Here is a 12,636-nt window from a genome sequence, read left to right as displayed (position 1 = left end):
TTATTAGTCTTCTTATTTCAATCTGAAGTCACATTCAGAAAACACAGACTCACCATAAACACATGATGACTCCGTTCCACAGAAAGATGATATAACTATTCAGACAAAATTCTAAAGCAGTGTGTCTTATATTTACCACACCAGAAGTCTTCCATCATCTAACTTGTGTTATTTGTACTTTCAAATACCACTCAGTATAAGGCTCCAGTATTTCCTTCCTGAAGAAGCCAATATCTATAGGACATATTCTACTTCAGGTTTTAGATTTATCAGGAAATATGTATGTCAGTAGTTAATGCTTTAATGCTGAAACACCTGCATCCAGGTGTATCACAAATATTGTTTAGTTACCTCAATAACACATCTTTATAGACAAAAACACATTATTTCACAAGGGGTAAACTGCAATCCCCATCTTGTCCGTTCAACATCATATATACAATTTAATTATGTATGTATGTAAATCTCTGACAGCCTGAGTCTGTATAATAAAAACTGAATTCCTCCCCTCCTCAACATAAATGCATGCTTTCATGTTTAGTAGAGACATGGTACTTAACAAATACTTTATTCTACACTGTGCAAAACACCAGGACACTGTGCCCAACTTAAAGACACAGATAAAATACATATCCTATGTATTGTAAGAGGTAATTAGAGATGAGTCATTGGACAGGTTGAAAACAAACTCACAGGTGCTAAAAACAGAAGATTGATAGAAAGTGAAGTGCTCATCAAGTCGCCCACCACACCAACTGATGCAAACCTTCTGTTAAAACAGAGTGACAGCACCACAATAAAGCATACCCACAATAGATATGACTGTGGCTGCAGGATAAAGACAATGTTTGCAAGGGAGGAGTCTTCTCTGGCCCAACTGGACAGTTATCACCCAGAACACCATTCTCCTTGATGGGGTGTGGAGTCATCTTGAAGCTCAAGGATGATGGGTTTCTCAGGAGTGCCCACCGCAGTTTTTGTTTTGTTTTTATAAACATTATTGTCTTCAAACTCAGGATTAAAACTCTTCCTTTCTTTCATACAGGTGGTGACTCCACAATCCATTACTTTTGGGAATTACTCTTCTCTACCACTAGGAGTAGGCAAAGATTGCTAAACCCCAAGAGCTCTAAAAAATAACTCCCACCTCACACATAACTTAGTCTTTACTTTGCCTCCACTGGAGGTGGTTTAAGAGTGACGATGTGCATTTGATTCTTCAGAGATAGGAGTTTTCAGTCTATATTGGTATGGTTTGTAAATCATTTTGCACCTTATGATAAATTATTCATAAACCCTCTATAATTGGCTGTAGGGAATTGTCTTTTGCCTCCTTTTATTATTCTATAATATACTCCTATTCCATAACCTCTGCTGATATGTTTCAGTACTGGTTTGGCTGTCTGCTGCTTGTTTGCTAGTGGACGAGTGTCTCTTGGTAAGTTTCTTTTTATTAATATTTATTGCTATGTTTTGGGCACTTTTAAAGTTATTTATATATTTGCTAGAATATATGGCCCTGGGACAGATCCTTTTCACTTTTCCCTTGCTTTTTTGCACTCGTTGACTTTTTTTTGGAGCGCTTAGTTGTTGTTTTTCCCCCCATGTCCACCTCTAGATTTACGTGCATAGGGATTGTGTATGTCAGGTTAATGCTTGTCAGGTTAGCACACGTCCCTTTAGTCTTTCTATAGTTTACTTCCATGGGCCAGTTTACGCATGTCCGGTTAGCGAACGTTCATTCTCGGTTATGTTAGCATCGGGTTTTGACACTCAAAACTACCTTTTGAGTTATTTAATTTCTCCTGCTTTGTTTTGCCCTTTCCACTTAGCACACATTGTACCTGTCAGTCTATTTTTAAAAGCTACTTAGGACAGGGTAAGTGGTTTCCATTCCTCAACAGCTTTTTAATTTATTTCAATTGCATTGCTTTGCAGTCTGATTTTGTCCCTAAATGTACCCTAGAAACTGAGTCTCCTGAACACCTTTCTACCATTATTAGTGCCTTCTCCAGTTAATTTATGTGACTCATGTTTAGAATTATTAATGCAATCAGACCAATATAATGCTGTTTCTTTGGGTATTAACGCACCTTCTGTTTGTTCATTACAGGATAATACTGACATTGTTTCACCTACTTGAAAAATGTTATCAAGACTACAGTTTCTGAGGTGCTGGCTGCTCTCCCGCCTTCAAACAAGCATAAAAGATCAGTTTAGATTTTACCTTCTACAAGTTCTATGTGCCCTGAAACCAGGGATACTGTTATGTCTTCAGATGATGAAGGTTCCTCTTGTGATGATGTTGAACCTGGTATTTCCTCTTTTTTGTTTAAAATTGAACATAATTATTCTCTTTTAAATTAGGTCTTAATTACTTTAGGGGTTAAAGATCCTAAAGTTTCTGATGATAAACCTTGTAACATAGTTGATGAGGTTTAAAAAAGACCAAAGTCCATCGAGTTCAACCTATACAAATCTAAAATACTTACAAAAAGCTCCAGTGAATCTTAAATAATCCCACTAAAAGGTGACCCATTTTTTTCTTTATCCACAGGTCTATATCAGTGAGGATTCTGTCACACCTGCTTGCTGTACCTGCCCTACAGCGGATCCACAGGTAGGTGCTTTTACCTTCTCGGTGAGAACGATGCAGCACTTAGGAGTACCTTGTTTTTAAAAAAAAAAGGAAAAAAGGACAGGATAATGCTGTTTAGGGGTTGTCTCAGCCTTCTGTAAACATGTCCCAGTCTGTGACAGATTCACATCCAGTGCCCTGCGGTTCCTCTCAGTCAGTCGCTGGGAGTGTTTATTCGCCTAAAGATTTTGCTGTGCAGTTGACTTCTGCAGTTTCTGCAGCCGTAAGTGCTATACCTAGTTCTAGTAAAGGGAAGATGAAATCTATGAACTTTTCTATGGGTTCTAATTTCGCCAAAACTGATTTGGCTAGTCTTTCTCAGTTATCTAGCGAGGATCATTCCTCTGCAGCTTCTGAGGACGAGATCTTTGATTCACAATCTGCAGTTCCTAGTACAATAGATTCTGAGGCGGTTAATTTTAGATTTAAACTGGAGCATTTCAGTTTACTTTTGAGGAGGTTTTAGCTACTTTGGATGACTCTGAAACTGTTGCAGAGGCTCCTAAAAAGGCTAATAAACTGAATAGAGTTTTTGATGTCAAACCTAAATCTGTGGAGGTTTTTCCTGTAGATGAGGTTTAAAAAAGACCAAAGTCCATCGAGTTCAACCTATACAAATCTAAAATACTTACAAAAAGCTCCAGTGAATCTTAAATAATCCCACTAAAAGGTGACCCATTTAATACTAGCAATCATATCTATGAATTTTATTAGGGATTGTGTATGTCAGGTTAATGCTTGTCAGGTTAGCACACGTCCCTTTAGTCTTTCTATAGTTTACTTCCATGGGCCAGTTTACGCATGTCCGGTTAGCGAACGTTCATTCTCGGTTATGTTAGCATCGGGTTTTGACACTCAAAACTACCTTTTGAGTTATTTAATTTCTCCTGCTTTGTTTTGCCCTTTCCACTTAGCACACATTGTACCTGTCAGTCTATTTTTAAAAGCTACTTAGGACAGGGTAAGTGGTTTCCATTCCTCAACAGCTTTTTAATTTATTTCAATTGCATTGCTTTGCAGTCTGATTTTGTCCCTAAATGTACCCTAGAAACTGAGTCTCCTGAACACCTTTCTACCATTATTAGTGCCTTCTCCAGTTAATTTATGTGACTCATGTTTAGAATTATTAATGCAATCAGACCAATATAATGCTGTTTCTTTGGGTATTAACGCACCTTCTGTTTGTTCATTACAGGATAATACTGACATTGTTTCACCTACTTGAAAAATGTTATCAAGACTACAGTTTCTGAGGTGCTGGCTGCTCTCCCGCCTTCAAACAAGCATAAAAGATCAGTTTAGATTTTACCTTCTACAAGTTCTATGTGCCCTGAAACCAGGGATACTGTTATGTCTTCAGATGATGAAGGTTCCTCTTGTGATGATGTTGAACCTGGTATTTCCTCTTTTTTGTTTAAAATTGAACATAATTATTCTCTTTTAAATTAGGTCTTAATTACTTTAGGGGTTAAAGATCCTAAAGTTTCTGATGATAAACCTTGTAACATAGTAGATGAGGTTTAAAAAAGACCAAAGTCCATCGAGTTCAACCTATACAAATCTAAAATACTTACAAAAAGCTCCAGTGAATCTTAAATAATCCCACTAAAAGGTGACCCATTTAATACTAGCAATCATATCTATGAATTTTATTTATAGACAGAAATGTATCCAAACAATTGGCATTGGCATTCACCACCTCCTTTGGTAATGAGTTCCACAATTGTATTGCTCTTACAGTGAAAAAAAACGTTTCCGTTGCAGGAGATTAAATCTCCTTTCCTCCAACCTTAAATTGTGACCTCTTGTCACAAACAATTTTCTTGGAATAAACAGAGCTTCTGCCATCTCTGTATATGGGCCTTGAATATATTAATATAAAGTAATCATGTCACCTCTCAAGAGCCTGTCATTCAGTTTTAGAGACAGTTGTTGATCTCCATGAGGTTTTTCCAATCCCTGACATGATTTCTAGGGAATGGTCAAAGCCAGGTAATTAATTTACTCCTTCTGCAAGGTTTAAAAAGTTATATATTTAAGTGCTGTGAATATTGAATTGTGGGAAACAGTTCCCAAGGTTGATGGAGCTATTTCCACTATGCCTAAACGTACTACTATTCTTTTGGAAGACAGTACTTATTTTAAAGACCCTTTAGATAGAAATTTAGAGTCTTTTCATAGAAGGGCCTTTTTACATGCAGGTTATTTGCTCAGGCAAGCTATTTATATTGCGGAACTTGCTGCTGATTCTACTTACTGGTCCCAAAGAAGGAAGGTAGTTTCAGACCAGTTCTGGATCTGAAAGCTCTCAACAAGTTTGTAAGAATTCCATCTTTCAAATTGAAAACTATTCAGACTATTCTTCCTTTTGTTCAGCAAGGTCAGTTTATGTCCACAATATATTTACAGGATATTTACATTCATGTTCCAGTCCACAAAGAACATTTCCAGTTTCTGAGGTTTGCCTTTTTGGACAGGCATTTTCAATTTGTTGCTCTACTATTTGGTTTGGCTATAGCTCTAAGAATATTCACAAAGGTTCTGTGATCAGGTCTCAGGGTAGTGCAGTGTTTCCATACCTGGACGACATCCTTTAACAGAATCTCACACCAACTGACCAAAGTTCTTTGGGTCCTCAGACAAAGGTACATTTTTTTGGGTTTTCAAATAGATTCCGTCTCCATAAGTCTTTCTTTAACATAGCAGAGAAGATTCAAATTTGTATCAGCTGGTCAAACCTCTTAGTGCCTCTATCTTCGTCATCCAAAATATTCTTACAGGTCACTTTCCTAGATTCTGGTTAAATGACTCTGCTAATATTACTAGATAGAGGGGGGGGGGTGAGGATGAGGGAGAGGCGAGGATTGGGTTTTGTTTTTTTTTCTCCTCTCTCTTTTTCTCCTTTCTGTTTCTTCTTTTCCTTTCTATCTTTTGTTAGTGTCTAATTCTATGTGTATGGTATGATGAATGGATGATATGTGTAGTATCAGCGTATTATATCTCAGGAAAGCATTCCAATCTGAAAATTCAGATGATATGTGTAGCTTTTAGGGAGGGATAGATAGAATCATCCTATGTGAAATTGTTTAAAAGATATTAAAGTTTTTTTTTCGTCTAGAAAATTGATAAGATATGTTAGTATTGATGATTTATGCTAGGATGCAATATTTATGTTCAAGCTGACTTGTTATTATTATGAAACATCAATGAGTGATTGGTATATTAGCTACACAGATATTTGTTCATTTTGTGAGATAATTCCTAAGGTAAACCTGTAACACTTGTCTTATTTGGTTGCATGTACAATATGATTTACCTTTTTGCTTGGAAAATTAATAAAAAAAAATATATAAAAAAAAAAAAAAAAAAAATTTGTATCAGCTTGTCTGAACCTTAAGTCTCTCTTGTTTCCCTTGGTTGCTCCTCCTAAGGTCTTGTGATTGCAGCTTCAGATGCAATTCCATTTGCACGTTTTCCCATGAGGCCTCTTCAGCTTTGTATGCTGCATCAATGGTGCAGAGATTATACTCAGCTGTCTCAAAGCATTTTTTTGGATCCCAGTACAAGTCAGTCTCTAACTTGGTGGCTGGATCATCAGTTTATTATTCAGGGGGCTTCTTTTGCTCGTGCTACCTGGACTGTGATCACTACAGATGCAAATCTCCCGAGTAGGGAGCTGTTTTGGGGAGTTTGGGATCCTCGGGAGGCAAGGTTACCAATCATTGTTTTAGAACTCTGTGCAATGTCACAGCAGTAGCTTATGTCAACCATCAGGCGTGAACTCACAGTTCCCTAGCAATGATGGAGGTGTCTCGAATTCTCTCTTGGGCAGAAACCAATTTCCGTATAGTCTCTGTGATTCATATCCCAGGAGTGAACAACTGGGGGCAAACTTTCTCAGTTGTCAATATACATCCAGGCCTTTATTTCTTGCTGTGTTGTTCATGGTTTTTTCTGGCATTCTTTCAGAATTCTCAGGATTTTGCGCAGTTCTTGCAGAGTGGTATGGATAAGGACTTATCTGCCAGTTCTCTGAAGGGACAGATTTCTTTCCAATGCATGAAGAGTCCATGAATCCACTCAATTACTAGTGGGAATTCAACTCCTGGCCAGCAGGTGGAGGAAAAGAACACCCCAGCAAAGCTTCAAGTATCCTCCTATTATCCACAATCCCCAGTCATTCTTTGCCTGTGTAACATTGTAGGTGATGTGCAAAGAAGGTGTCTGAAGAAATCAAGTTGTTAATGCTTTAATGGGTACTTTTCCCTGCAAGCAAGGATTGGGGTTATGCTGTGTCCATGTAATTCTCTTTAGTAAGAGTAATGGTGGCTTTTAGAAGTTGGAAGACGGAAAGGTGCTCTTTGCTTACCTTCCAACATTTTTGCTACCCCTATATAGAAAACCAGGGTTGGTTATTCTGTTTTTTTCTTTATCCACAGGTCTATATCAGTGAGGATTCTGTCACACCTGCTTGCTGTACCTGCCCTACAGCGGATCCACAGGTAGGTGCTTTTACCTTCTCGGTGAGAACGATGCAGCACTTAGGAGTACCTTGTTTTTAAAAAAAAAAGGAAAAAAGGACAGGATAATGCTGTTTAGGGGTTGTCTCAGCCTTCTGTAAACATGTCCCAGTCTGTGACAGATTCACATCCAGTGCCCTGCGGTTCCTCTCAGTCAGTCGCTGGGAGTGTTTATTCGCCTAAAGATTTTGCTGTGCAGTTGACTTCTGCAGTTTCTGCAGCCGTAAGTGCTATACCTAGTTCTAGTAAAGGGAAGATGAAATCTATGAACTTTTCTATGGGTTCTAATTTCGCCAAAACTGATTTGGCTAGTCTTTCTCAGTTATCTAGCGAGGATCATTCCTCTGCAGCTTCTGAGGACGAGATCTTTGATTCACAATCTGCAGTTCCTAGTACAATAGATTCTGAGGCGGTTAATTTTAGATTTAAACTGGAGCATTTCAGTTTACTTTTGAGGAGGTTTTAGCTACTTTGGATGACTCTGAAACTGTTGCAGAGGCTCCTAAAAAGGCTAATAAACTGAATAGAGTTTTTGATGTCAAACCTAAATCTGTGGAGGTTTTTCCTGTTCCAGATCTCATCTGACATTACATCTCAGGAATGGGAGAAGCCAGGTTTTCCTTTTAACCCATCTCCTGTGTTTAAAAAGATGTTTCCTGTGGCTGATTAAGTGCGAGAGCTGTGGTGCACTGTTCCTAGAGTAGAGGGCGCTATATCTACCTTAGCCAAGAGAACTACTATTCCTCTCGGGGATAGTTCCTCTTTTAGACACGCTAAGGATAAGAAACTGGAGTGTTATTTAAGAAAAATATTTCTTCATCAGGGTTTGCAGTGGCAACCAGATGCTAGTATTGCGACAATTGCTGGTGCAGCCTCCTATTGGTGTGACTCTTTGTCTTATCTAATTTCAGAGGAGACTACTATAGAAAAGATCCAGGACAATATCAAGGCTCTAAAACTGGCTAATACTTTTATCTGTGATGCCAGTATGCAAGTTGTTAGGCTGGGAGCCAAGATTTCTAGTTTTGCGATACTAGCCCGCAGAACCCTTTGATTATATTCTTGGTCTGCCGATGTAACTTCTAAATCTAAGCTTCTGCCTCTACCTTTTAAGGGTATGACTTTGTTTGGTTCTTGTCTGGCAGAGGTAATTTCCACGGTTACTGGTGGAAAGGGAGTTTTTTTACCACAGGATAAGAAGAATAGACCCAAGGGTTGTCAGACTTCTAATTTTCGTTCCTTTCATAACTTCAGGGGACAGAGATATTCCTCATCTTCTAAATCTGAGCAAGCCAAGACTTCTTGGAGAGCTACAATAAAGATAGAAAGGGCACAGCATAGGTACTGCAATAATTAGTGTGCACGTTCCCAGGTTCTGCCAAAACCTCAAATCCAACGATAATCCAAAAGAAGGAACAGCACCACAATAATAATGCTTAAGAAGTATTTATTGGGACATCATACATCATGTATGATGTCCCAATAAATACTTCTTAAGCATTATTATTGTGGTGCTGTTCCTTCTTTTGGATTATTCTTGGAGAGCTAGCCAGCCCTGGAACAAAGGTAAGCAATCCAGAAAGCCTTTCGCTGATGCTAAATCAGCATGAAGGGGCCACCCCCGATCCAGTTCTGGATCAGGTAGGGGGCAGGCTTTCCTTTTTTCAGCAGGTTTGGATTTGCGACGTTCCAGATACTTGGGCAGTGGATGTAGTCTCCCAGGGATACAGGATAGGATTCAAGTCTTGTCCCCCCAGGGACAGATTCCTATTATCAAGATTATCTGTAAACCAGGTAAAGGGAGAGGCCTTCTTAATCTGCGTAAAGTATTTGTCCTCTCTGGGAGTGATTATCCCAGTTCCTCTAGCAGAACAGGGTCAGGGATTTTATTCAAATCTTTTTGTAGTTCCCTCAAGGGAGGGGACTTTTCGACCCATTCTAGACTTAAAGTGTCTCAACAAGTTTCTCAAAGTCCCGTCTGTCATATACCTACACTATACCTTTAAGCTATACTCCGCCCAACCTCATTTGGCTATTTATTCCGCCTCTTCACATCTATCCTTGCTTGATTATAGCAAGTTGCTTCTCGGTCTCATCCAATGTCTCTCTGCTTTTTGAGCCTCTCTGTCTTCCAAGTAAGTTTCCTAGGAGCTCCTCCGTAATCGGCAGCCACAAACCGCATCTTCTACAGAGCATTCTTAACTTGTGTTTGCAAACACTTTAACCTAATCTTACAAGGAGTTGTCTAATTGTTGCCTGAAGTTTACCATCCGTGTATCAAGCAGATCTGCACGCAAGTGTTGTCTCACTCTGCTAAGCAGTGTTCCGCTCTCTCCAAACTCAAATAGGAAGGATCTCAGTAATCTCTGGCAGCCTGTCATTCTGCCTTCAGCTGAATTGCAACGCGACTCCTTACTAGCTTATTCCTTACCTTACTGGTAAGCATATTTAAACGTTACTTTATTCTCCACAGCAATAGTCTCTCATATCATCTAGCGAGTTGGGCTATGTTTAAACAAACATTTATACAGTATGTCTTAGGAGAATCCCTCCTCTCTCACTCTTGTTCTCAAGTTTTCGTATAATTCGTTGTTTGTACTTATTTTTATCATTATTCTGCTGGGATTATAATAATTTTACATCTAATTATTATCTAGGAGATCCCTCATCCTGTTGCCTAATATTTTATCTCTTGATAGGTATTAATTAGATCAAATCTAGTTTGCTTTAGATTTGCTGCATATAATTGCTGCAAATTTAAAGCTACAGTACTTGCTAAGTTCTAATATAGCAGTAATTCATATATCACTGCTGATCATAAACTCAGCTACACATTTTCTTGACTTGTGAATTTATTATTGCATTAGCTAAAGCAAGTTAAATAGTCATGTACTAGTTATTCATTGCAACGTCCTTCAAAATGGAGACTATTTGTTCTATTCTCCCTCTAGTTCAGGAGAGTCAGTTTATGACCACTATAGACCTAAAGGATGTGTATCTTCATGTGCCTATTCACAGGGAACATTTTAAGTTCCAGAGGTTTGTGTTTTTGGATCTACATTTCCAATTTGTAGCCCTGCCTTTCGGCTTCGCCACTGCTCCTCAAATCTTTACGAAGGTTCTAGGGGCTCTTTTGGCTGTGGCCAGATCTCTAGGGATTACGGTGGCTCCTTACCTGGATAATATCTTGGTCCAGGCGCCATCTTTTCAGTTAACAAGATCCCATACAGATTCTCTGTTAGCTATTCTCCGCTCTCACGGGTGAAAGGTGAATCTAAGGAAAAGTTCCTTGGTGCCAAGTACCAGTGTATGTTTTCTGGGAACAATCATAGACTTAGTATGAAGATTTTTTTATTTTTTTTTTGACAGAGGTCAGACATCTCAAGCTTCTGGAGGTCTGTCGTTCTCTTAAGTCCTCTGTTCTTTCATCAGTGGCTGTATGCATGCAAGTAATTGGTCTCTTGGTGGCATCCATGGACATTATTCCATTTGCTCGCTTCCATCTGAGACCTCTACATTATGTATGCTCATCAATGGAACGGAGACCACTCTGATCTCTCTCAGAGGATAGTTTTAGACTCTCAGACAAGGATGTCTCTGTCTTGGTGGATCTCCCAGAACCATTTGTATCAGGGTACTTGTTTCCTGAGACCTTGTTGGAAGATTGTGATCATGGATGCCAGCCTGTTAGGCTGGGGAGCAGTTTCGGTGTCCCTAAGAGCTCAAGGACTTTGGACTCTGCCCTAAATATCCTAGAATTGAGAGCAATTCTCAATGCTCTATCAGCTTGGCCTCAACTGAGTTTAGTCCAGGTTTATCAGATTTCAATCGGACAACATCACTTTGGTGGCGTATATCAACCACCAAGGAGGAACTCAGAGCTTGTTAGCTATGAAGGAGGTGACTCACATTCTTCAGTGGGCAGAGTCTCACACTTGGGCAGAAAGAAGCTACTACCAGGTGGTAACCGGGCCATAGAACAAGCTATTGATGCTGCTGTTCGTTCCTGGCAGACTGCTTCTCATTCTGTTTTGCATATGTTAATATGACCCTGGGGATAGTCTCCCTAAGGGTGATGGGGGAAACCAGACGTGGACTCCTTGCCCAATGTGCTTAGAGGGATATGGCTGCACCTCACTGACGAGGCCCAAAGGAGGCCGAAACGATCGTCTGGGGTTGTCATGTTCCTTGTTCAGAGGAGAATTGCCTGGTATTTCGGGGCTGGACTGACCATGTCGGCGGGATCAGACTGATATACTACAGGATAGTTTTCCTCTGTGAAAAGCACAATTGGGCAGAAAGAAGCTACTACCAGGTGGTAACCGGGCCATAGAACAAGCTATTGATGCTGCTGTTTGTTCCTGGCAGACTGCTTCTCATTCTGTTTTGCAGAGTTTCACAATTGTCATCTCTCTGCCATTCATATCCCAGGGGTGGACAACTGAGAAGCGGATTATCTGAGCAGGCAGACGTTTCATCCAGGGGAATGGGCTCTCCATCCAGAAGTTTTCTCGATGTTAACCCTCAAGTAGGGAGTTCCGGAGCTGGATCTGATGGCATCTTGTCTAAACGCCAAGATTCCAAGATATAGAGCAAGATCAAGAGATCCTAAAGCAGCTCTGGTAGACGCCCTGGCAGTGCCATGGGATTTCGGTCTAGTTTATCTTTTTCCTCCGGTTGCCCTCCTTCTTCGGGTGATAGCTCGTATCAAACAGGAGCAGGCTTCGGTGTTTTGAATAGCTCCAGCATGATCTTGCAGAATTTGGTTTGCGGACTTTGGGGCCGAATTATCAAGCTCTAAAAGGAGCTTGATGCCCCTGTTTCTGCACGAGCCTTAAGGCTCGCCGGAAACCGCAGTTATGAAGCAGCTGTCTAAAAACCACTGCTCCATAACTTGTCCGCCTGCTCTGAGGCTGCGGAACATCAATCCGCCTGATCCTATACGGTCGGACTGATTGACACCCCCTGCTAGTGAATCTGCAGAGGGCGGCATTGCACTAGCAGTTCACAAGAACTGCTTGTGCAATGATAAATGCATACAGCGTATGCTGTCAGCATTTATCGATGTGCGGCGCACATGATACGCTACATCGTATCATGTCCGCTCGCACTTTCATAAATCGGCCCCCTAGTGAGGATGTGGTCATTTTCACTGTGAAAATTTCCTCTGAGGAAGGATCTTCTACTTCAGGGTCCCTTCCTCCATCGAACTTAGTCTCTCTGAAGCTGACTGCTTGGAGATTGAACACTTAGTCTTGTCCAGAAATGGTTTTAAAGGTAAAGTTATTGAGATTATGATTCAGGCTCGTAAGCCTGTTACTCGCAAGATTTATTATAAGGTATGGCATAAATACCTTTATTGGTGCTGATCTAGGGGTTTTTCTAAGAGGGATATTTATCAAGCCGTCAACCGCAAATACACTGGAATTCCGCAGCGTAATTGTGGCAAGCCTGATTCGACCCATTTATCAAAGCCTA

This window comes from Bombina bombina, chromosome 6, assembly GCF_027579735.1.
Source record: "Bombina bombina isolate aBomBom1 chromosome 6, aBomBom1.pri, whole genome shotgun sequence".
NCBI classification, from domain to species: domain Eukaryota; kingdom Metazoa; phylum Chordata; class Amphibia; order Anura; family Bombinatoridae; genus Bombina; species Bombina bombina.
This window is presented reverse-complemented; position numbering follows the sequence as displayed.